Source organism: Aedes aegypti, chromosome 3 (assembly GCF_002204515.2).
Source record: "Aedes aegypti strain LVP_AGWG chromosome 3, AaegL5.0 Primary Assembly, whole genome shotgun sequence".
Taxonomy (NCBI): Eukaryota; Metazoa; Arthropoda; class Insecta; order Diptera; family Culicidae; genus Aedes; species Aedes aegypti.
The window spans coordinates 123249924-123273347 of record NC_035109.1 but is presented as its reverse complement, the minus strand read 5'-3'; the positions used below and the strand labels follow the sequence as shown (position 1 = coordinate 123273347).

The 23424-nt window shown below is 35.1% G+C and overlaps 1 protein-coding gene across 7 annotated transcripts in view; it reads right to left on the bottom strand.

The window, feature by feature from the left end:
• LOC5569098 (regulator of G-protein signaling loco) overlaps positions 1 to 23424 on the bottom strand; it is a 171367-nt gene that overhangs the window by 125617 nt on the left and 22326 nt on the right. The window contains exon 1 of one of the 7 annotated variants that reach the window (XM_021848794.1): positions 5676 to 5962. The exons of the other annotated variants lie outside the window; for them this stretch is intronic. The gene's annotated coding sequence lies outside the window, so the exon portion shown is untranslated. Of the gene's footprint in view, positions 1 to 5675; positions 5963 to 23424 lie in introns of those variants that run through there. 7 annotated transcript variants of the gene reach the window in all.

The following is a 23424-nucleotide window of genomic DNA, read 5'->3' as shown; positions in this document are numbered from 1 at the left end:
CGGCACCCTAAGAAGAATACGCCACATACGTTGATTTCTTAAGGAGGGTGGCGAAATCAGAAAACACCATGGCGGAAGCAGCTGCAAAAGAGCAAAAATTTTAGGGAAAATGATTTTTTCCTTTTATTTTCTGAGCAAACGACGAACACTAGAGTGCCGGTGCCATTAGTGGACTACCTAAGCTATAAAAATCATAACAAAATAACGAAAAGCCCTAACAGAGATCTTTTGGCGTCAACAGAAAGATTTCAAGCTCTATTATATGGAAAAAATATAAAAAGAGTGATAAAATTATTTTTTCAACATAAAATCGCTTGAGCCACTATTGGTACACGTGTTCCAGTAGTTGCGCTAGTGCTCCAGTAGTAGACGTTCGGGAAAGATACAAGGAATTTTAAACAAAATGGTAAATTTTTACATTGGTTTAACATTTTTCCCTCGGGACAACAACTAATATCTTTCGAATGAACCATAAAGATCATCTCTGGGACTTTTCTTCATTTTTATACATCCATTTTAAAAACTGCTTCCAACCGTTGATCCATTACTGGAACAGGACGACAACTATTGGTGCAAGGGAGCCAATTTTTTACGTAAACTTTATTATTTATATGACTTTTTGATAAAATAAAAGCTGAAATTTGGCAAATCAACTAAACTAGAGGCGATCTATCCACCAAAAATAGCGCATGCCGTTTTTATCGAAAAATGTACGTTTTATTCCATAGTCCAATCTACTGGTACATTACAACCATTGCTACCGGCACCCTAAATGATTTTTGCCTATTTGGTTGCCTATACGGTTACATGGTTACGAATGGTACACCTACCCTGTAGCTATATAGACTGTCAGAGCTGGTAGCAAAAGGTGGTACCGAAAAAAGTTATTTTAGTGACCAGATTTGAGAAATAAGTGACTAAATAGTGACTTTCGATTCTCGAAAAAGTGACTTAAAGTGACTTGAAAATCAGACCGTATTCAGTTTTATTTCAATTCTATTATACTGTTTTACGATCAATATCCAATATGATAGGGAACATTCAATATGATCTACTGTAGGTAATAGCTCTAGGTGAGTACCATATTTGGAAATTTGTATTGTACTTCCAAAATTTAAAGTTATCGCCTACATTTTTTTCAAACAGAAAAGTTAACATTTACGTAAATAATCCTTTTTTAAGCAGAATTTTTTATTATTTTTTTAATATTTGTCTCATATATCACTAAAGAATTTTATTTTGTAATTTTTAATAAAAATTTGGAACCTTTGTAAAATTAAAATTTTTCTCAATTCACAATTCCATCCAAACGCCCAAAAATGACCTTCCTAAAACCGTAGGAATTGAATTCATTGTAAACTGTCTAGATCCCAAAACTTTCAGGATTCAGTCTAGAAAAATTATATACTTTAACGATTTTACCTAATAAAACCAATATTTTGTGTAACTAGATCAAGATTACGGAAAATGTAATACTTGGGCATTAATCAATATTTCAGATAAAAAATGATCATAGAAGATCGAATATGATTGAAGTACTGCATAAAACCGCGTTCTTCAAACGCCGACTAAGGAAGAAAAAATGGTTGACATAAGTCTGAGAGACAGTGAAATTTTCCACCAATAAGTTTAATGGGAGGTACGTTTGGCTGAATGAACATTTAGCACAAAGACGATAGGCTTAACAGGCTGGTCTTCTGAGTTATGCTGTTTAAGTAGTTATTAGCACTAAGCTTCTAATATTTCAATCACACTTTCATGATTCACTTCACATTGGGGGTTATAGTTAGTCGAATTGTAGTAAACTATGCAATAAAAAATATTTTCATGCCGTGCATATTATTGTCAAATATAAACTCTGTGGCTTTCAAAAAACCTCCTGCCGAAGTAAAACGAAAGCACCGAGAAAAGCATCCGATACCCCACATTTCTTTGAAGAAAGCATGCATAATTTCATGAACAATTTCACTCATTTTTTTATTCATATAAAACAATGTTTTGTTATGATTTGTATGGTCATAAAACGTCGAAAAACACATGGTTTTGTTTTTTACGCCGTTTTTTTAAATAACGCGATTTTTACGTCGTTTTTTAAATAACACGTTTTTTTTACGCGGAAGGTCGACCGACCTTAGAGTATACTCTAGCTAAGATCTATCCGGCCATTTTTAAAGGTCTGGTTTGCAAATAAAGTCTATCCTAAGAAGTATGATAAGTTTTTACTCTCAAATAGAATATTCATTAATTATTTTTTTGTTTTGCGTTTTAGTGTTAAATACCTATATTATAAATTTTGTAAAATTTTAAAGAATCTATGTGCCTTATACCAGGATGGTTTGGTTAATAAAACGAGTTTTGAAGACAAAGAGAATAATTAGGATGCATATTTTAAAACGTAGTGTTGAAAAATAGAAGATAAACATCTAATTATCCACCACAAGATATAAAAAATCCTATTAAATGAGAATTCACGAGATGTTAGAAAAAGAATACCTTTAGTTTCATAACAATGAACTTACACCGTACTAATAATAATAACTATCAGACACGAATGCCATATGTTTGGTAAAGTGTCGTTAATAATAAATAAATAATAAAAATAATACTAATAATAACTTAGATACTATTACAAATTACGTGGAATTCAATGAAAGATTAACTTTTTTCCAAGCTTTTTTCGCAAGAAAACTTTGAACTAATATTGTGATACTGACATCAAGTTGTTCTGGTGATGGCCTAACTTAAAACAGCCTAGAATAAAAAAGTCCGATTCATAATTTTCTCCCGAAAATTTAGTTAAAAATAGTTGAAAAAAGTGACTTTTTGACGAAAAAAGTGACTTTAGTTGAAATGGCTTTAAAAAAGAGACTTTAAAGTGACTGGCTTCAAAAAAGTGGCCAAGTCACTAAAAAGTGACTCGCTACCAGCCTTGTATGAATAGCTCGTTCAATATCAATTTATGACTATATTCAGTGATAATGAACGATTGTATTGTTCTAACTTGGGTAACGTTATATCGAGGTAACGTTACATCAAGGTATGACTGTATATTTATTCATTTTTTCTACGCGGTTTAATTTAAGTCGGAGTTTTACGTGTTTTTCTACGTTTTATGACCATACGAATCATAATATAGAACATTGTTTTGACTCCAGTATTTTTTTAAACAACACAATGTTTTAGGTCGTTTTTTCAATAACGTATTTTTTACGCGGGACGTCAACCGACATAAAAAAAATCTTAGTGTACTAGAAGCAACGAACTACACACGTTTTTACCGATAGCTTTTAGGGCGTTATTATAAATTATGCGATAAGTAATCGAAATTTGTTCCATACAAAATATATGGAAAAAATGTTCGCCGATAAACTTTTAGATTTGCCAAAGTTTGAATAGAAATCAGGTGTCTTCAATACCAAAATTACAGCAAAGCTTAAAATCAGTCTTCCCTAATGAACATCGAACACGTTGGTTTAGACGGTTGCGTACTATCCGTGTAATCTGATCTCGTGTTCAAACTGAAACACTCGATCTGAACCTAAAACCAAACATGTGCAAAGTGAACATCGGTTCAAACACCGGTCCATTTGTACCTCGATTGCAACCGCGGTTCAAATTTCGGTACAAATCTTCGGTTGCATCCGAGGTCGAGAACGATGACACAAAACATACAGACAGAAAACAGTTGAAATCCTCGCTTATCAATTTGCACTTATCGTGTCTTGTTGTATGATATAGTTAAATCTTTTGTTTTGTTTTTTATAATGTTACCGCTAAATGTTACCTTAAATATCGATCATAGTTGATCTGCTTGAATAAAACATTTATTCAAGCCTCAACGGTGTTGCGGTTGTGAAATAAACAATGTCCTCGTGGACATTTCACTTGGCACCGACCCCTCTTCGTGGACTGACAAGCGAAGCAACTGTTTTATAACAAAAAATCTAAAAAATAGAAAATTCCAACAGAATTTTGGATCACAAATAAAATGTATTTATATTAGACAAGGAGGGGGAATTACTTAGCCGAGTGGTTAGAGTCCGCGGCTATGAAGCAAAGCCATGCTGAAGGTGTCTGGGTTTGATTCCCGGTCGGTCCAGGATCTTTTCGTAATGGAGATTTCCTTGACTACCCTGGGCATAGAGTATAATCGTACCTGCCATACGATATACGAATGCGAAAATGCCAACTTTGGCAAAGAAAGCTCTCAGTTAATAATTGTGAAAGAAGAAGAACACTAAGCTGAGAAGCAGGCTCTGTCCCAGTGAGGACGTTAATGCCAAGAAAAAGAAGATTAGACATGGAATCAAGTGACCCTATTATATTTTTTTAAAGAAATCATACTGAACCAAAAAACTGTTTTTGGCACTTTTCATCATTATTTTTATCTATTTTGGTACCTTGTCATTACTTCTTCTTCTAACTATTATAAATATCGTATGGCAGATACGAAGATACTTAATGACCTGGGAAGTGGAGACAATTTATTACGAAAACATCCGCGACCGATGGGATTCAAACCCATGACCCTCAGCTAGGTCTTGCTGAATCTTGACACTATTAATTACTAAAAAAAGATCGATGAAAAGAAATCGCCCATGCGACTTACGCTCTTAATTTACACACTAGTTTTTTTATGAGATTTTTTTCTCGAAACTTCCGTTTCAAAGTCGTTACAACAATTCTCATTAAACAACTTAGAATGAGAATGATTTCGAGGGATCTAGAAGAACTGGATATCTGAATTGAATCTTATTTAAGCATTGAGTTTAATGGAACAATGTCAAACTATTGGATATAGCCTCTTAACCACTTTAGTGATGTATATCATAAGGTTTGAGCAGACATGATACGGATTTTTGTCACTGCATCTACTGGATTCACACCCTAGTGTTCAAATTTGTCATTTGAATTATCGAACCCAAATCAGCCTCACAATATGAAAAAGACAACTTTGACAATGAAATTTTTCAATTGAATGCAATGGAAGTATTCTTAGAGCACTAAGCTGACTAGCAAGCTCGGCAGAATAATAATGTTCAATCAAGCCCATGGCTCAAAGTTACACTAAACTTGTAAGTTGGACAGGCCTCCCAATTTCATTAAGAACGTAAAGCCGCAAACAAGAAGAAAACTGATAAACTAAAAGTCTTCCCGCTTACCTACTGACACAAAACATCCATAGAATCTAATATGAACGACAACAATCTACTCGAGTCCTTATAATGCATTGGAAACGACCTATGGTGCAAGGCAAGGCATTCAACCAATGCTTCAACATCAGCAACACAATCCTACTCCCATGTGTGCGCACCGCGTTCATATTACTGCGATACGCCGTTCCTGTTAGGATTGCATGTCAGCAGCCAGCCGGTGTGCTTGTGTTTACTTATTTAAGTTATGACATACATCCAGAAACCGCTTCTTGTTCCAGCCACTTGCGTACGAAACCGGCAAATAAACGCACAGCGCTTTATACGAGCAATGCCCCTTATCCATTCGTTTGATTTGCAAGGGGGGATTGCCAAGCCGCTTTCATAGCACTATCAAATTTCTGCAACTAGCTATCCACTATCCACTCGGTGAGTTAGTAAAGCTGCTGTTGTTTCAATGCCTCGTTAGTCATTGAAACAGTTGGACGGCGTATGTCAGTATTCCATATGCAATATTATTACCGTTTCACATTTCCCAACGACCTGAACCATAGAGCACAGTCACCATAGTACGATCATCACAGTGTACACACAAAGATCGCGCGCGATGATTCATCTTTTTAGCGGGGTGATCACTCGAAGGTATGAATCTTGAAACTGAATGTATCAGCAAATCGAATTTATTGGCTCCTTGATTATCACTCGCTTATCCAACCGGTTCTATCTATTATCACAATCTTAGAATGGTAAACCGCTCGTCCTAAGCCGCACCAATCGATAGGATCGTTTCCGAATTTCGATCCACCGCCGCAAACATCCGCAGGTAAACTGACTGAATCATCCAGACGACGATCGTCGTGTCCGGTGCTCGAGGTCCCCTTGGTTTCGAAACTAATTCCCTTCCGATCGTACAGAGCAGCAGTAGCATCAATATAGCAGCAATGGCAAGGAAGAAAGACCGCCTTACACGCGAACAAACTACCGCAAGCTAAGGTGTTTTTTAAGACATATGCAGGTACCGTAAGTCGAGGTAAAATTGATCACTTGGAACGGGTTTTATCTGATCAGTAGAAAATAGCATTTACTTCCAACGATGCTGAATGTTTCGCTGGCATAGCATATATCCTATGTTCTCTAGTTCAATACTGTTGGAAAATGCAGTATTAAACAATCCGTTAGTACTGCGCCAAAATGCAAACTTTGAGCATTTGAAATGCTGTGTAAGCTTGAATGTGAACTACTGAGCACACTTTTGAATTCAGGCAGCATTACAAGCATAGTTTTTCAATCATAAAACTGTTTATGCTCGAAAAAAAGCTTATTTCAAGAGAAATTGCCCACATTTAGGTGTTATATGCTGATTTATGAAGTTTGATTTTGAAATAAAATGATCAAATACAACAGCTATAAGCTATATTTTTGACATAATTTTTATACCAATATTTAGTAGATAAGGATTGTTTTATTGTAAAACCCTATTTTTTTATATCCCTTTCGGGACGGACCATATTTGAGTGATTATTTCAAAATTTACCTTACAAACTCATCATCTCGTAGAACAAAACATTCTTTATTTTGGCTATTCTATCACTCCATGAACTTTTTAGGGTCAAATTCAGACCAGCACAATTGTGCTGGTCCGTCCCCAAGGCGGTCGATGTTCGAAAAAAAAAATATTTTTTTTTTATTTTTTTAGAAAACTGTTCAAGTCATGCCTTTTTAAAAAAAATTGGACCCGTATTTTTTTATTTCGTCATTAGGGTGCTCTTTAGTGAGATAGGGTGACCCAAAAATTCAGAAATAACTATTTTTTTTAATGTACATTGAAATTAAAAATAAATAATTTATATGATTTTTTTCATAAATGGAACGAAAACAATGTACGAGAGATAAAAATACTTCATATTCTCTCTAAGATTCAAAGCATCACGTGACGATGACGTTTATCGAGATTATTCAAGAACTAGTCTACGTCATATAAAAATGGGTAAACATACATGTGTGAATAACTTGAAAATTAAATGTCTCAATCAAAACGTCTTGGTTTTGCTATGTTTGTTTATATCCTCCTAAATTATGTTGGATTTTTCCTCAAAAATAATTATGCAATAAAAATAAAAATTGAAAATAATAATAAACCTTCGAATTGTTTAGTGGTATACCTATAAATAAATGAACACCGAATTGAGAACTATATCATTTTATTCCACTACAGTTTGTATCCTTTGACAGTTACGCATTATTCGACCTCCACTATAAGGCCGTTGTCAGAGTCGTGTACTAGACTCGGAAATAAAATAATTTTTTTTCCAACCTCTTTCACTCACTTTACCTAACATATACACTATCATTTTTGAAATCACATAGCCCTCCTTCAAATGATGCTTGAACGATGTTTTTGTTAAGGTTGATAACATGGAACTAATTTATTTTAAATTACTGGAATCATTCATTTTATTCCTAGAGCTAAAATGGAAACGTCAAAATATTCAGTTTGCGTAAGCAGCTTCCCTAAAAATTCATGTAAATTTACGTCATATGTGCCCGGCAGCTTGGACGTTAATTAACAAGAATGGCACATTTTTAAGTGCAAATAATTACCATAAAATTTATCCTTCTTCTTCTTTCTGACGCTAAAGAAGTCTGCTTCTCAACTTCTAATGAGCAATTCCACAGATATTAACTAACAGTTCTCTTTGTCAATCGACCGATTTTGCATGTGTATATCGTGTGACAGGTACGATCATACTCTACGCTCAGGGAAGTCGAGAAAATACCCTTTACGAAAAGATGCTCGACCGGCTGGACTCTAACCTACGACCCTCAGCATGATCTTGCTTAGTAACTGCACGTTTACCGTTATGTCTATCTGGCTCCCAATATCAAATTTACTTTATTTTATTTTTTACATCGAGTTTATTTGCTTAAAATGGAATTTAAGTCATTGTAATACAGTAGAGACCCGATTTTGTCAGCACCCCGATGAATTTTAGGCTGACAAAATGGGGAACCTGACATAATCGGGACATATTTTTTGTTCCTGTTTTTCAAATTTTAACGTGTTAATATTTGCTTATGAACTACATTGCCTTTAAAGGGGGCGAGGGACATGGGCGTAGTCAGGTTTTTTTGTTTATCAGGGGGAGAAAAGCGGCCCTCACAATTTCATTCTCAAATTTCGCGCCAAAGGATCCCTTTGATCGGCATCAATCTGAATCTTAATTCTACCTAACCGTTGAATTATCTAAGAATTTTTCTTAGGACACCGGAATTCCTAAGAAAAATCAAACGAAAATTTCTTTAGGTTTTTTTTCCAGAATTTCTTTTAAAATGGCATCAGTTTTTGCCTCGAAGCTCTTCTTGCAATTCCTTTAAGTTAATTCATAGAATATTTCAACTGGAGATTTCTATGTAAATTTTAAATCATTTTTAAATTCATCCAGAACTGTTTTTAAGATTTTTGTAGAATTGTTTTGAAAGTTTCGCAGGAATTTCATCAAGAATTTGACCTGCAATTGTTGTAAAAAATTGTTTCCAGTATGAAAGTTAAAAAATAATATTTTTAGAAACCATCTTTAGTTTGCGATTTTTTTTGTGTTCTTAGAGGTATTCAAGAATGACATTCGATAAAGTCGTGAATAAATATCTGAAATTATTTCTATACCTATGGAATGATTAAATACTTGAAAAAGATCTTCGTGAAATTTCTGGTCGAATTATTGAAAAATCTCGTAGGATTCCAGTAAGAATCCTTCAAAATCTTAGCAATTTTGCAAAAGAATAGAAATGAAATTAGAGGAATTTCTGAAGGAATCTCTAAGACAGTTTTAAGAGGAGTTTTTGAAACTATCGATGAGTCCTAGGTTAAATTACATTAAGAATACTGTGAGCAAATTTCATCAAAATATAGTTTTGAAGGGAAACTTTCAAGAGCTTATAAAGTTATTCAAGGCAGAAAACCAATAAACATTAGGAGCAAATTTTAAAGGAAATCTTCGAGATATTACTTAAAAAAAACCTGAAAGAATGTAACAAAATATGACCAATGAGTTAAATTTCCAGTACAAACGGTTGCCTGGTTCTCTAGATTTGTGCTCTTGAAAATTCGAGCTTTGGCTTCGATGCATCTTAACCTTTAGAGAAATTCTTAGAGGAATTCATGAATGAACCTACATACCAAATTTATTTTTCGTGAACTCGGCTGTGTTTTTCGGTTTTTCATTTTTAACAAATAATTGCCAGGTTGCCAAGTAACGAAGCACGATTTACTGATACTCGAGTATGTATGTAATTCATTTGTCGACTACCTAGCTGTGCATATCTCCATTGCGGACTGTTGATAAAACCTTCGAACAATGTCTGGCAAGATGTTTTCAAAAAGTCTGATGTTTGATAGAATTTTTAGGTTTTATAATCTACCATGACGTAACTACTGTATAAATACGAGTGCTGGAGACAATCTTTGAAGAATTCAAACACAAGATTAATTCTCATGGTAAAATTGTTCTTTTGTACAGAGGGAAGGAGGATTGCCATTGCCCTCTCTGGCTACGCCCATGCGTGCATGACATCGAACATCGTCATCAGTATCAATGTCAACGGGTACTACATGACGAAGACAATTTTTGGATATATTCAAGATAGGCTGACAAAATCGGGGGCAGACAGAATCGGGGGCTGACAAAATCGGCTCAGTACTGTATTAGTTTTTAGTAGTGAGTAGGATTGAAAGAACTATGACGGATAGCTTACATATAACAGGGAATTCAAAAACCCATTTAAAAAGGATTGACAAAATCAGGTAAATAACCATATTAAAGAATGAATTTGATTTTTGAAAATGTTACATACATATATTCCAGCTAATTTAAAAATTACATAGAACAATAATTTTTTTAATGTATTTAAATATTTGGAAACTACCAGATTTGAAAATAAAGCCACTGACAATGCTTCTAATAAGACAATAAAGAAGACAGCTGCAAACAGTAGACTTTTTGGTTTGCCATGAGCTTTTAAAGTTTCGCAATCAGTGTGACCGTTAGATTACTAAGGAAAATGTAAAGCTCGACCATACTCGTAAGTTTTGTTTTCCCTTTCGTTTCGGTTGCATGTACATTTTTAGATGTCAATCCTACCGTGGAAAATTTCCTGGAAAGCATTATGTACGATTATAGCCTTCAAATCAACGGACTAGCATGCAACGCCAAATGGCACAATCGTAATACGTACACAGTTCGAACGAAACGTGTAAATTTCTGAGACATATAATGCACATAATTGGAGCGTGGAGTATCATGGATATTTACATGATATGTCATGTAAACTTCGATTATATGTCATGTAATGCAGCAGGATTATGAGTGGTTACATGACATATAACACATTTTTACATGATTTCCGACTTAAATTTACATGACGTCATGTTTACATTGCATAAATGAAGATTACATGACGTGTAATCTTCATTATTTTTAACTGTGTATCTGACGAAAAAAAATACTGCAGCGGGAATTGAACCTAAACTTCTTTGATCGATACTGCTTGTTACTTTGCAACACTATACGCACGGCAATAAAGTACAGATTTTTATTTTCAATATGTCAGACTTAGATATCTCAAAATTCAAGATTTGTACAATATATTTTTAAACGTAAAAGGAATGAAACGATATTTTTTATATGAGCGGATAACCTAGCTTCCTTAACTTCATACATTGTTTAATAGTTAAGTAGAGTATTTCAAACGCATTTCATACATCATAAACAACAGGGGCCCAGATAGCCGTAGCGGTATACGCGCAGCTATTCAGCAAGATCAAGCTGAGGGTCGTGGGTTCAAATCCCACCGCATGCAAAAATGGTCATTGGCACAGTAAGCTCTCAGTTAATAACTGTGGAAGTGCTCATAAGCATACTAAGCTGAGAAGCAGGCTTTGTCCCAGTGGGGACGTAACGCCAGAAAGAAGAAGAAGAAACAACATATTTGCGAGTAATACCAGCCGGCCTTCCTTAGCCGAGTGGTTAGAGTCCACGACTAAAAAGCAAAGCCATGCTGCAGGTGTCTGGGATCGATTCCCGGTCAGTCCAGGATCTTTTTGTAATGAAAATTTCTTTTACTTTCCTGGGCATAGAGTTTCATCGTACTTGCCACATAATATACGAATGTGAAAATGGCAACTTTGGCAATGCAAGCTCTCAGGTAATAACTATGGAAGTGCTCATTGAACACTAAGCTGAGAAGCAGACTCTGTCCCAGTGAGGATGTAATGCCAAGAAAAAGAAGAAGAAGACCAGCATGGGCTGCATACAACAATAGTATGCCATTTGAAGGATTCTGTGGTTCGGAAGCAAATAGTAAGTAAAGGTTTTCAGCTTCAGTTGTCAAATTTCATAAATATGATGGCAGATATTGAACCGGCATACATTGTAGAACACCAAAATGGATTATCGCGTCAACATGGTATTGATCGATTATCAAAGCAAGGGTAAATTCAAAAATTACGTCCATTGTTTTTAAGTCAATCTCAATCCTCCCCATGTCCACTATCACGCTTTTTCTCACATGCACTGTCGCAATTTCATACACCTCCACTCCCCTAAATGATTGAGGTAATTTTTGAACGTTCCCCTGAACTTTTACTTTGTCTTAAACTTTGCTATAGGAGATTTAAAACATTAAACGTGATTCCCAATCTATTTCAAATATGGACGTTTAAAAAATAAAAGTTTTTAAACCAAAGCTATGAGTTTCTGTTACATAGTTTTCGAACGGTACATCATCCTTATGATTCGTATGAAATCACTCATTCATGTTTTAATGCAATATTATGCACTATTGTGGACATTAGAACCAGATTCAGCCACTTAATTCGATCAAAATACTGAAAATGAAAATTGGTAGTCTACAACGAACATCGACCGGGTAAGTGCCGGCACCAGCACAATTGTGCTGGTCCCACTTTGTCCCTCCAGAAATATTTGCTGTGTGAATCAATTCTCATTTGGTCTTCACCATTTCAAAGAATGACTCTTTCACTCTCGATTTGTATCTGTGCATACCTAGAAAAAACGAATAGTTGAAAAGTTGCGACAGATAAAACTTTTTCAATTCTTACGGTGTTTGTTTACATTTTGTTTACCCTGAGCTGGTGTTTTCTATTTACGATGTAAACAAAATCTGTTGTGCTTAATCACAAGCAGCAATGATAATTCAATAATCGAAATCAAAAAAGTTTAGTAAAACAATGATTTATTGGCTAAAAGAATCATTCAATGTGATGGGTGCCGAACAGCACAATTGTGCTGGTTCGTCCCGAAAGGGATATGGTGTTCCAGTGAGACATTTTTCTAGTGGCACATTTGAAATCTTTAATATTTAAGCTAATTTTAAATGTTAAACGATTTCATTAAATAAGTTTCGTTAACTGATTGAGATGAATAAAGTATTGATTTTGTCGAAATAAACTAGGCAAACAGTATAATAAAAAGTTAGAATATAGTAATCAATTTACCCCCGGTTTACGGTATGCATACCTTAAAAAGTCAAAGAAACAGGAAGGGGAGAGAGTGAGCACGACTCTAACGTCACGCCGAACCGGCACAACGTACAGTCAAGCCATTCAGTGCACTGACAAATTTCTTCGGAAACAAAATCGACGGCACATGCCAATAGCACAAACAGGCAGACAAGTGCCAAAAACTACAACCTGCCGCTCTGTCGTCGTCCCCTCTAGCGTAAAAACGAAGACGTAAAAAAGCAGTTTCAAAAATAAAACTAACCAATTCCATCCAGACTGCAGTGCTGTCCAGTTCAGTCAATCAACCCATCAATGTGGGGTGGAAGTAAATAATATGCTTGAATTACGAATGAGAGTGGGATGATCCTGCGCCACGATCACCTTACTACCATGGCAGGTGTTTCAAGCTAGATCGGAAAAGTAGAACTTAGAACACGGTAGGTTAAAATTTAAGACCAGGAAAAAATCTCCTTTTAGGAAAATTAGAAAAACTACAGTAAAGACCACCATGTCCGTAAGTACGTTATGTTCATCGAAGCAGAAAAAATTTGTTTTCATGGTGAAGATGAACTGAAGCCATAACTCAAATCTTCGAGAGCATAGATCTAGAGAACCAGACAACTGTTGCAGCTGAAATCTTGATCGATTGATGACCAATCTATTAAGTTTTCAGCTCGTACCGCAATCGGATTCTTTAGATTTGTACTCCAAAAATTTGAGACATATTTTTATTAAGAATTTGAAAATCCCTCGTGGTTTTCCCCCGTCTTCTGCTTCTTCCAGCTTTGTGTTCTGTGAGCTTTTCCACAGTTATAAACTGAGAGCTTCCCTTGCCAAAGTTTCCATTTTCACATTTGTATATCTTGTGACACGATGATACTCTATGCCCATGAAAGTCGAGCAAATTCTTATTTCGAGAAGATCGTAGTCCGACCGGAAATCGAACCCAAACCATATCTCCCGAAATTTCAACAGAATTCAATGCAGATATTAGTTAAAAATTTATTTAAGGTATTACACCGAAGATTTATATTTCCTATAAACATTTTACCAGAAATTTCTTCTGAGATGCTAGCAGTGTTTTCACAAATTATATCACAAGTAATTTTAGAGAGAGGAGTCCTTACAGTATTTAACCATAAGCTCTTCAAAAGTCACACTAGGTATTTCGCCAGATGTTCCACCAGAAGAACCTTCAGGGGTTACCAGGATTTCCTCCTTTGAGTTCATTCAGAGTTATCGGAATATCCTTCTAGGAATTATCAAAAATTTTATCCAAGTAATTTATTCCAGAGAAACCACTAATATTTCCGCAAGGAAAGCTACCAGGGATTCCGCGAAGGATTCAATTCAAAAAATCATCCTTTCTCTACTCTAGGTATTCTATAAGATTCCAAAAGAGATTACTGATTACTGATTTCCCAAGGGAAATCCCTAGAGAAACACCTGGGAAAATGATTGACAAAGTTTCTGGAAAAATCCATGGAGCAATTTCTTGAGAAAATCCATGGAGGAATTACAACAGAAATCACTGGAAAAATTCCTAGAGGATTACCTGGAAAATTTGTTAATTATTCCTGGAATAATATTTGAAGCAATCCCTGGAAGGATTTCTATAGGGATCTCTAGGCTATTTCATGGTGGAATCCTCGGAGAAATTCTTGCAAAAAATACTGGCAGGAACTCCTGGAAGAGTTGATAGATAAAGTACTTTAGGAATCCATGAAGGGATTTCTGGTAAAATCTTGAAGTAACTCCTGGAGAAATTACAAGAGAAATGCGTCGTAAGGCCCCTGCAGAGACACCTAGAGAAATTTTAGAAAAAAAAACACTGGGAAAAAATGTGAAAGAATTTGTTGAAGATTCTTCAGAAGAATTCCTTGAAGAGTCTTTAGAAGAATCGTTGGAGGATTTCTTGAAGGAATCTCTCAAGAATTAGCTATGAGAATCTCTTAAGGAAATCCTGCTGGAATCAGAGGAGAAAATTTTAGTGAATTTCTCGTGCAATCCCTGAAGGATTTCCTGGTGGAATCCTTGGAGGAGTACTTGGTGGAATCCTTGGAGGTATTCCTGGTGAAATATGTAGAGCAATTTCTTGAGGAATCTTTAGAGAAATTCTGAGTAGAATTTCTGTAAGAATTCCCTGTAGAAATCCTTGAAGCAATTCCTGGAAAATATTTGGATTAATCTGAAGCTGAAGAATGCTACTAGAGGAATCACTGAAGGATTTTTTTGTAGAATCCTTGAGCAATCTGTAGGAATTTCTGATGACATCCCAGGACAACAATCCTCACAGAAAGAAAAATCCATGTACATATAGGGAATCATGCACATATAGGGAATGCCAGATTTGTCGCAAATTTACATACACATCGTGTAAAATTGCATCAACATCATGTGAATTTATGCGAATTGGTTAGAGCCCATGCTAGATTACACGATGTATAGCGAAAACTTACATGATGTTGTTGTAATTTTACACGATGTTACGTGTAAATTTGCGACATATCTGGCATTCCCTTCATGTGCATGATTTTGAGCTGAAATTTAAATGGATTTTTCTGTCTGTGCTGAAAGAATTTCTTTTTTAACTCACCAGAGGAGTTCTTTGAGAAATCTTAGGAGGATTTTTGCTTGGTTGAATTCTTTAAGAAAGCATTGGAATAATTGATGAAGCAATACCTTGAAGAATTTTTGGATAAAACCTAGGAGAGATCTTTAGAAGAATGACTACAAAGTATCTCTGATGAAATTCATGATGGAATTTCTGATAGAAATCTTGGTGTAATTCCTGGAGCAATCCTAGGAAACAGTCCTGATGACATCCCCGGGGGATTTCCTGGTGATTATTTTCTTAAGAAAAAAGTTTCTAGAAAAACTTATGATGTAATTTCTGCAGAAATTGTTGGTGGAATCCTTAGAAATAACTCCTCGGGAAATTCCTGAAGGAATCTTCGAAAGAATTGGTACAGGAATACCTGGAGAAATTCTTGGAAGCAGCCTTGGAGTAAGCCCTGAATAATTACTAAAGAATACAGGAACCTTTGGAAGAATCTCTTGAAGAATGCCTGGAGGATTTGTCCTGGAGGAACTTTTGGACAAATTTCTAGAACAAATTGATGGCTAAATTCTAGGAAGAACATCGGATGAAATGAAATTCATCATAACCCATGGTGAAATTCCTAGTGGAAGAATAGGGCCTGCAAGAATACTCAAAACAATTAGGGGTGGTTGAGGTCAAGTGGACAGGCGGGGTGAAGTGGGCAACTATTGGTTCAACTATTTGAGTTTTTTTTTTAACTTTTGGCTAAGTTTGCTGTTTCGCTCCAGAAAAGTAAAAAAAAATCCTTGACTGGGTCAAAAAATTTCTTACGGTGTACTCCCTTTCAAATGACATTTCTTCTCAACTGCGTACTGCGATCAGAAAAATATGATTTTCTGAACCATTTCTGGAAAGAAATTTTCCACGCATCGAGATAGGCGATTCCTTTTCTTGTCAGTAGCAATCCAGCCTTAAGGGAAGATTCAAATATAACGCCCATCGTTTCTCGGGATTTCTAGAGCCCTCCTCCCTACTCTGTCACGCTTTTTCCAATACCTTATACATGCACTGTCACACTTTCGTAAAGTATCACTATATGCGCTAACATGCTGAAAGTATGCTGATACTTTTTGAATCAAACGTAACAAACACATGTTCACTTTTTAATATATTAATCAATTCCTGAGTTAGAATGCTTAAACTCTGTAATTCGACATAATTGGAAAGAATATAAAATATATGTTCATTGGCATTGACTACTTTACCCCCACGAAAAAGCACACTTTTAGACAAAATTTCAACCATCAAAATAACTCTAAAAAATTATAATTTAATTAGTTTTTTGGTAGGAATAGACAGTTTGTATGCATGTTGAGAAGCAATGCGTGAGTATTTTAAGTTTCAGATCTGCGCAGAAAATTATTCAGCCGTCGCTGATCTAAAGGTGTCCATTTTACCCACCCCTACTGAAAGATTCAGGGAAGAATGTTTAAAGAAATATTTATTTTAATATTTCCCCCGTTACGATGAATTCACAAAAATCGTAGAAATATTTCCCCCACAGCCTTGGGGCTTTCCTTAGCCGAGTGGTTAGAGTCCGCGGCTACAAAGCAAAGCCATGCTGAAGGTGTCTTGGTTCGATTCCCGGTCGGTCCAGGATCTTTTCGTAAAGGAAATCTCCTTGACTTCCCTGGGCATAAAGTATAATCGTATCTGCCACAAGATATACGAATGCAAAAATGGCAACTAAGGCAAAGAAAGCTCTCAGTTAATAAATATGGAAGTGCTAATAAGAACACTACGCTGAGTAGCCGGCTCTGTCCTAGTGGAGACGTTAATGCCAAGAAGAAGAAGAAGAAGAATTTCCCCCACAGCCACAGAATACAGAAAAATAACAATCACAATTATATTATCTTCACTGGACTTGCAGAGATCATTCAAAACATGCGAAGAAATATAGTGTTGCTGCAACGAACTTTGACAGTTGGTCAAACGGTTGCGTGATTATAAATAAGTTCGATTAATCTAGGGCGGAGTCAATGTTGGTCCAACCGTCTGAGCGTCTGTGGGCTGCATGAGGAATTTCTTCAATATTTCAACCAATTTCTCTGACGATACATCGAGGAATTGTTCCAGAGATTCGTCGCAAGATATCTTAAGGAATTCATAAAAAATATACACAACAAAAAATGTCTTGCAGGAATTTATCCAGGCAATTTTTAATGTTTTTATTGTCAGAAATTATTGGAAATCGGTTTTCCGATGCGGGAGGATCTTCTTTAGGTGAAAAATCTCGGAATCCAAAGACAACCAACATATGTCCCTACTCACTGTTTTCAAAGGTACTAAACTAAATAAATAGTAAATCAACGTTACTCATCTTCTTATTTTAAACTTTCAAACAGAAAACTAGAGAGCAAAACTAAAATAAAAATGTCATTGTTTTTTTCTGCTTGCTTGAGATATGTTCCTGTATAATATTGAAGTTTTATCTTTTATAATCATATAATCTCTTTAATGAGATCCTATAATTATAATAGATAAACCTTATGTTCCAATAAAAGCTATTGCAGGAATTGCAATACAAACCTTTGGGAAAGACTTGAATCATTCCCCAGTAAAATCGTTCAAATAATTATTGAAAAAAATTACAAATGAAAACTGAATGATAATGAAAAATAATCGGAAGAAGTACAGAGATAATGGTTGTAGCATTATCTAGTGTGAAACCTTCAAAGAGTTTTTCAAAAATCCAAGGACAATTTACTTGCAATTTTTCGAGAAATTTGCATGGAAGAGACTGCAGGAGTTAAACTTCTGGAAATTTTAGGAGAAACTTCAGGGGGAATCACTGGTCGAATTTGTAAATGGGTTCATGGAAGAGTTCGTAATAGATTTCGTAAATACTTCGTACAACAAATTCATGGAATTCTTCTAGGATTTCATGCAATAATTGCTAAACTTTTTTTTTCAACCTCTAAACAACTAGAAAAATCAGCGAAGTAACGAATTCTAAGTGATTATTGTAGTGAGCTCTGTTAGAGGGATGTCTTGGAGTAAATTTCTAGCAATTCTCTACATATTAAATATCAATTTGTTGATGAAACTTTAAAATTTATATTCGTTGAACAGCTAGATTTGAGACTAAGGAATCAGCACTCGAAAAAATTCTTAAAGAAACTATAATATTGTAAGAATCTCTGGAGGCTCACGAATTTACACATGACTCTACCGCAAAGAATTTAGAGATTTTCCATTAAAAATAGATACTTCTTGGAAAACAGTGACCAAATCTCTAAAAAGAGATCTGCTACCAGCCCTGAGCATGTCGTAGATTCTGAGAAAATTTTGAAGTTTTAAGTTAAAAGTTTTGCAGACGAAGTCCAGTACAAAAATGTTCAACCAGCACTGAACGGGTCGCATCCTATTTGCCGTCATTAGGTACACGAGTAAAACCAAGGGGGTCCCTAAAAAGACGACAGACGGCATGTGCGTTTGAAAGGCGTATGTAACCGGCAATCGCCCGCGCGCGCAAACATACGTCATTAACGTACCTATCGCTTATTTCCTATCTACGACGAGCGTCCATCCGGTTTTCTTTGACGCACACACACACACACAAGCCCGGTCAAGATCAAATTTGAACAACTCCAGTCTTTCAATTTACGAGAAGCGGGTTAATCATACCAACATCGCAACTAAATGGCATCATTTCTTCCGCACCACCATAAGGGCGATTCAAAAGAATAATTATTATAGCTTTATTAAGAAGATTTTCTATCGAACCTTCAAAGTCTTTGGGCCACCTTCGAATCTTCACCAAAACAACTTAAAATTTGACAGACCTCCATCCAAATCATAGAGGTTGTAGAGAAGATATATGAGGTGTAAAATTTTCAATTTTTTTAGTAATTTGATCCGTCCTAAGCACTATGCTCTGTTCAGCTCGAAAACAAAATGCGGGTGTACAACGTCGGACCCCGAATTAGTCATTTTCTTTAAGCAGAATGACGAAGGCGACGAACCAGCTGACTCGAATAAGAACGAGAGCGAGAGTGTCTATTTTGATACTTCTTCGGAAAGTGAGTCAATGTTTCTAAAGGCTTGCTGGTCAGTGAAGAATAGGGGATTCTCATGACGAGGATTTACCCACAAGCAAAGGGCAAAATAATCTTCTTATGTAGACCCAGCTTTGCAAAACCACATATGTATTTCCACAACACAAAAAAAAACAGTACCGGCGGCGCTATAAAACCAGGACCTCATTTAAATTTTTGCACATGACTTGGATTCGGTTCACCGGCAGACCGGCGCGAAGTGGCTCAGTTTCTTATCAAAGAGTCCTTTGCTGGTTGAGCGACCAAGCTCAGCAGTCGGTCTCGATGCGTAATAAAAGCAAACTTCTTTATGCGTTCCTTCTCTCTGCAGCGAATTATACAGCTTTGTTTTTCACTTTCTTCCATTCCGCAAGCTTCGTTGTTTGTAATTAAAAAAAAGGTAATAAGATGTAAGAAAGGGAGAATACGAATGTAACCTGTTGCAGTTGTGTATATAACATGAATCCTGCTGCAGGTTGCATTTATCTTCAGGAAATACTACTTTTACACGGTACAAAATGGAATGAAATAAAACATTATAATATGTTAGAATAATACCTATATAGACGAATTCCATCCGGAATGAGTCGAAAAAAAAATCGTGCTCGATAGTCTTCGATTCGGATTAAATTTTGCACATGTTTTTGGTATGGTAGAATGAGTGTTTTCCATAGAAAAATTGATCATTTTGACTAAAGTGTAACTTTTTAAAATGGTCTATACATTTTTGCATGCAACTTATTTGAAAAATTCTAACTCTGAAACTGTTGATTTTAAAGAAAAATGTTCTATGGAGAAGTTGTAGTGAACCGTTTGGACTATAAGAAAAAAAAATATTTTATTTATTTTCATCAAAAAATCAGAAATAAAAATTAAATTTTAAATTACACAAAAACCCCATTTATAATATTTTTTAAATTTTCACCACAGAATCTTGATAGTAAACAGATGTTTGGGACAAAGTTTCATGATGGAGAAATTTTTAACAAAAAAGCTTTGGTCGATTTTCAAAATTTTGATTTTTTTTGTCCAAATAAATACGTTCTGATGATACAGTAAGCATCTTGAAATGATTCTAAGCCATGATGATTATATAAAAGTTTTGTCTAGTAGTAGCCATTTTCGAATTTTATCGAGTTTAATGCAAAAAATATTATTTAAATATTAAAATAGGCCATTTTCATTAGTTATTCGCGATTGTCCATCAAGGAAAATAAGTAAGTAGAAAGAAATATGGTCTTTACTCTCGAAAACGTATTATTATTAATGGAGAAACGCCAATAACTTATGTAAAAGTACCGAAAAGCTAAACATTACATATAAGGCAAATCTTAAAATCTTCTTTTGTCACCTTCCATCAAAATGTGTCGAGGGGGGGGGGACAAAAAATAATAAAATGGAAATTCAGGGAAATTCATCATTTTTTATTCTCATATGGCGAAAAAGCATGTTTTGCCACATATATCCGTCAAATCAAAATGTTTGAATAATAACCACGGCACGGTTCATTGTTCGTAACATCGATCGCATCGATCGATCGCACATTTTCCATAAAACGGCTTTCAAATTGTACTCTAGCTATTAACAATTTCAAGAAGACTGCGAAAATGTTGCACTTATATCCAACTTGAAATCATATTTAGATTGTATCAATTTGGTCCAACATGCATGTAACATAAGGGCTATTCAAATTTTAAAAATTTTTGAAAATACAATCTCTCATATCTTCCTTATAAACTTCACCATAAAAATAGTGTTATATGAAATTTTCAGCTTTCTATGTGATGATTTAAAGGTGGCCCAAAGACGATGTAGGTTTATATGAAAATTAATATTCAGAAATTCTAAAAAATGTTCCAATTACGTTAGTACTGTAAGTACAAATATATCATCCCATAGAGAAAACTTATTCTTCAAGTTTTAATGAAGGAAGTTGCTGAAGAAACAAATCCGTTTCGAGCAAATTTTGTTTTGGATTTTGTAGATGTGAAGCTAAATAATAGCTAACAAACTCATGAATATCTTTTCTCCTATCGGTCGGATTGAATTGCTCTCTTCAGCAAACTTCTTTGTTATGGTTCGAAGAATGAGTTTTTACTATGGGATGATAAATTTGTACATACATTCCAGTACTAAAGTGCTTGGAACATTTTTCAACATTTCTCCATAGTAATTTCCATATAAACCAACATCGTCTTTGGGCCACCTTCAAATCACTACCTAGAAAGCTGAAAATTTCACCGAACTCTATTTTTATGGTAAGGATTGTAAGAAAGATATGGGAGATTGAATTTTCATTTTTTTTTTATTTTGAACAGCCTTAATGTAACACTCCCGGTCGGTCCAGGATCTTTTCGCTATTTTCTTAACTTCCCTGGGCATTAAGTGTCATCGTACCTGCCACATGATATACGAATGCGAAAATGGCAACTTAGGCAAAGAAAGCTCCCAGTTAATAATTGTGAAAGTGTTCATAAGGACACTAAGCTGAGAAGCAGGCTCTGTCCCGGTGGGCACGTAATGCCCAGAAGAAGAAGAATTCATGTAAATCATAAAAAAATCTATTTTTATAGACCACACTGTTACCAAAAACGAACAGATTGAGGACTTGTAATCCATTAACACCTGTTATCTCATATAATACAGTAAACACGAATTACAAAGCTAGCTAAAAAACACGAAAAATAATGAAAATCTACACTGAAAATAAGATATTTTATTTATTTCCCCCTTCTGACTTTTTGGAAATTTTGGAGGGGGGGGGGAGCCAAAAGTAGAATTTCAAATTTGTTCCGGCCTAATTTGCAATTGGATTAGATGGACAAATCGATGTGAAGATTTGCGAAAAAGTTACACGTCTTCTCAGTGAGAATCGAACTCATGACTATCCGATCTCTAGTTGGGGCGCGTTACCACTACGCCATGAGAGGACTCATGAACGCAGAAGTTAACCTGAATTCGATTTCAGCTCAATAATCACGTGGTCCTTTTTCGCAAAGTGCACCTCTTTCGGAAGAATTAGATGCCCATCCAAACCACAACTCTTTCTATATATATCCAATGCCTAGCCCGAGAGCGCATTGTTTTTTAGGTATAGGAATAGCACACTACACTAGCCAGCAACTGCGCTGGCTGAGGTTTCTATTGTGTGGGCTTCCAATGGGTCGCGACGTTCTCAAACGACCGGTTACGGAACATGAGTCCGTTGCTCGATAAATACTTGTTTTTAATTAAACCACGATTCATAACTTGCAAAAGATGTCAATGAACACTTAAGGTTCCATACATTGCACAATGGTCGAAAAAATACGAAGTTTGGCCAAAACTTGTTTTATTGCCTTAATTGATGAAATATGTAATCTAAATATGTTATTTGGCGTTTTTATTGTTTCAGAAGGGGTTATTCACATATTACGTAACTTTTTTTAAAAAGGTTTTTTATATTAGAAATGCAATAAAATTTGGCTGAAAGCACAAATTTTATTTGTATTTTAACGAGTTTGATCAAAATATGTATGAAGAGTGGTTAAATATATTTTATATCAACTTTGTATGAAAAATATCGTCTAAATGTATGAAAATATTGAATTATTCAAATAGCTCTAACTTGCAAATCAGAAAATTTCTGCAAAAAATTTGAACGTTTTTTGAAAGATCTAAGGATGCATTTTAAAGTGCAATATTCGAAATGGAGGCGACATGACGCGACAAGAGTTGTTTTTCGTGTTCAAAATCATCAAATTTACTAAAGTATAATATTGAACAATATTAAAGCTTCAACCAAATATTTGTTTCCACCCTCATGCTCGATAAAAGTGTTGAACCATAAGCTTTCAGATAGTGCGTAACTTTGGGAAAATATTGCATTCCTTAAATATGAATTTTGTACTTTATTTTATTGTTACATTTTTCAATTTTTCGACTTCTGTCAGTTTGACGTCATAAAAGTCAAATAAATTTAAATTTCAATTCAATTTCAATTAGGAATCATAATAATATAATACATAAGGTATATTTTAAAATGATAAAAACCATAAAAATATCAAAAAAGTGTTTTGGTAGTTTTGGCCGCTCCTTTGTATGGAGCCCGACCATTGTGCATTGTGCGTGATA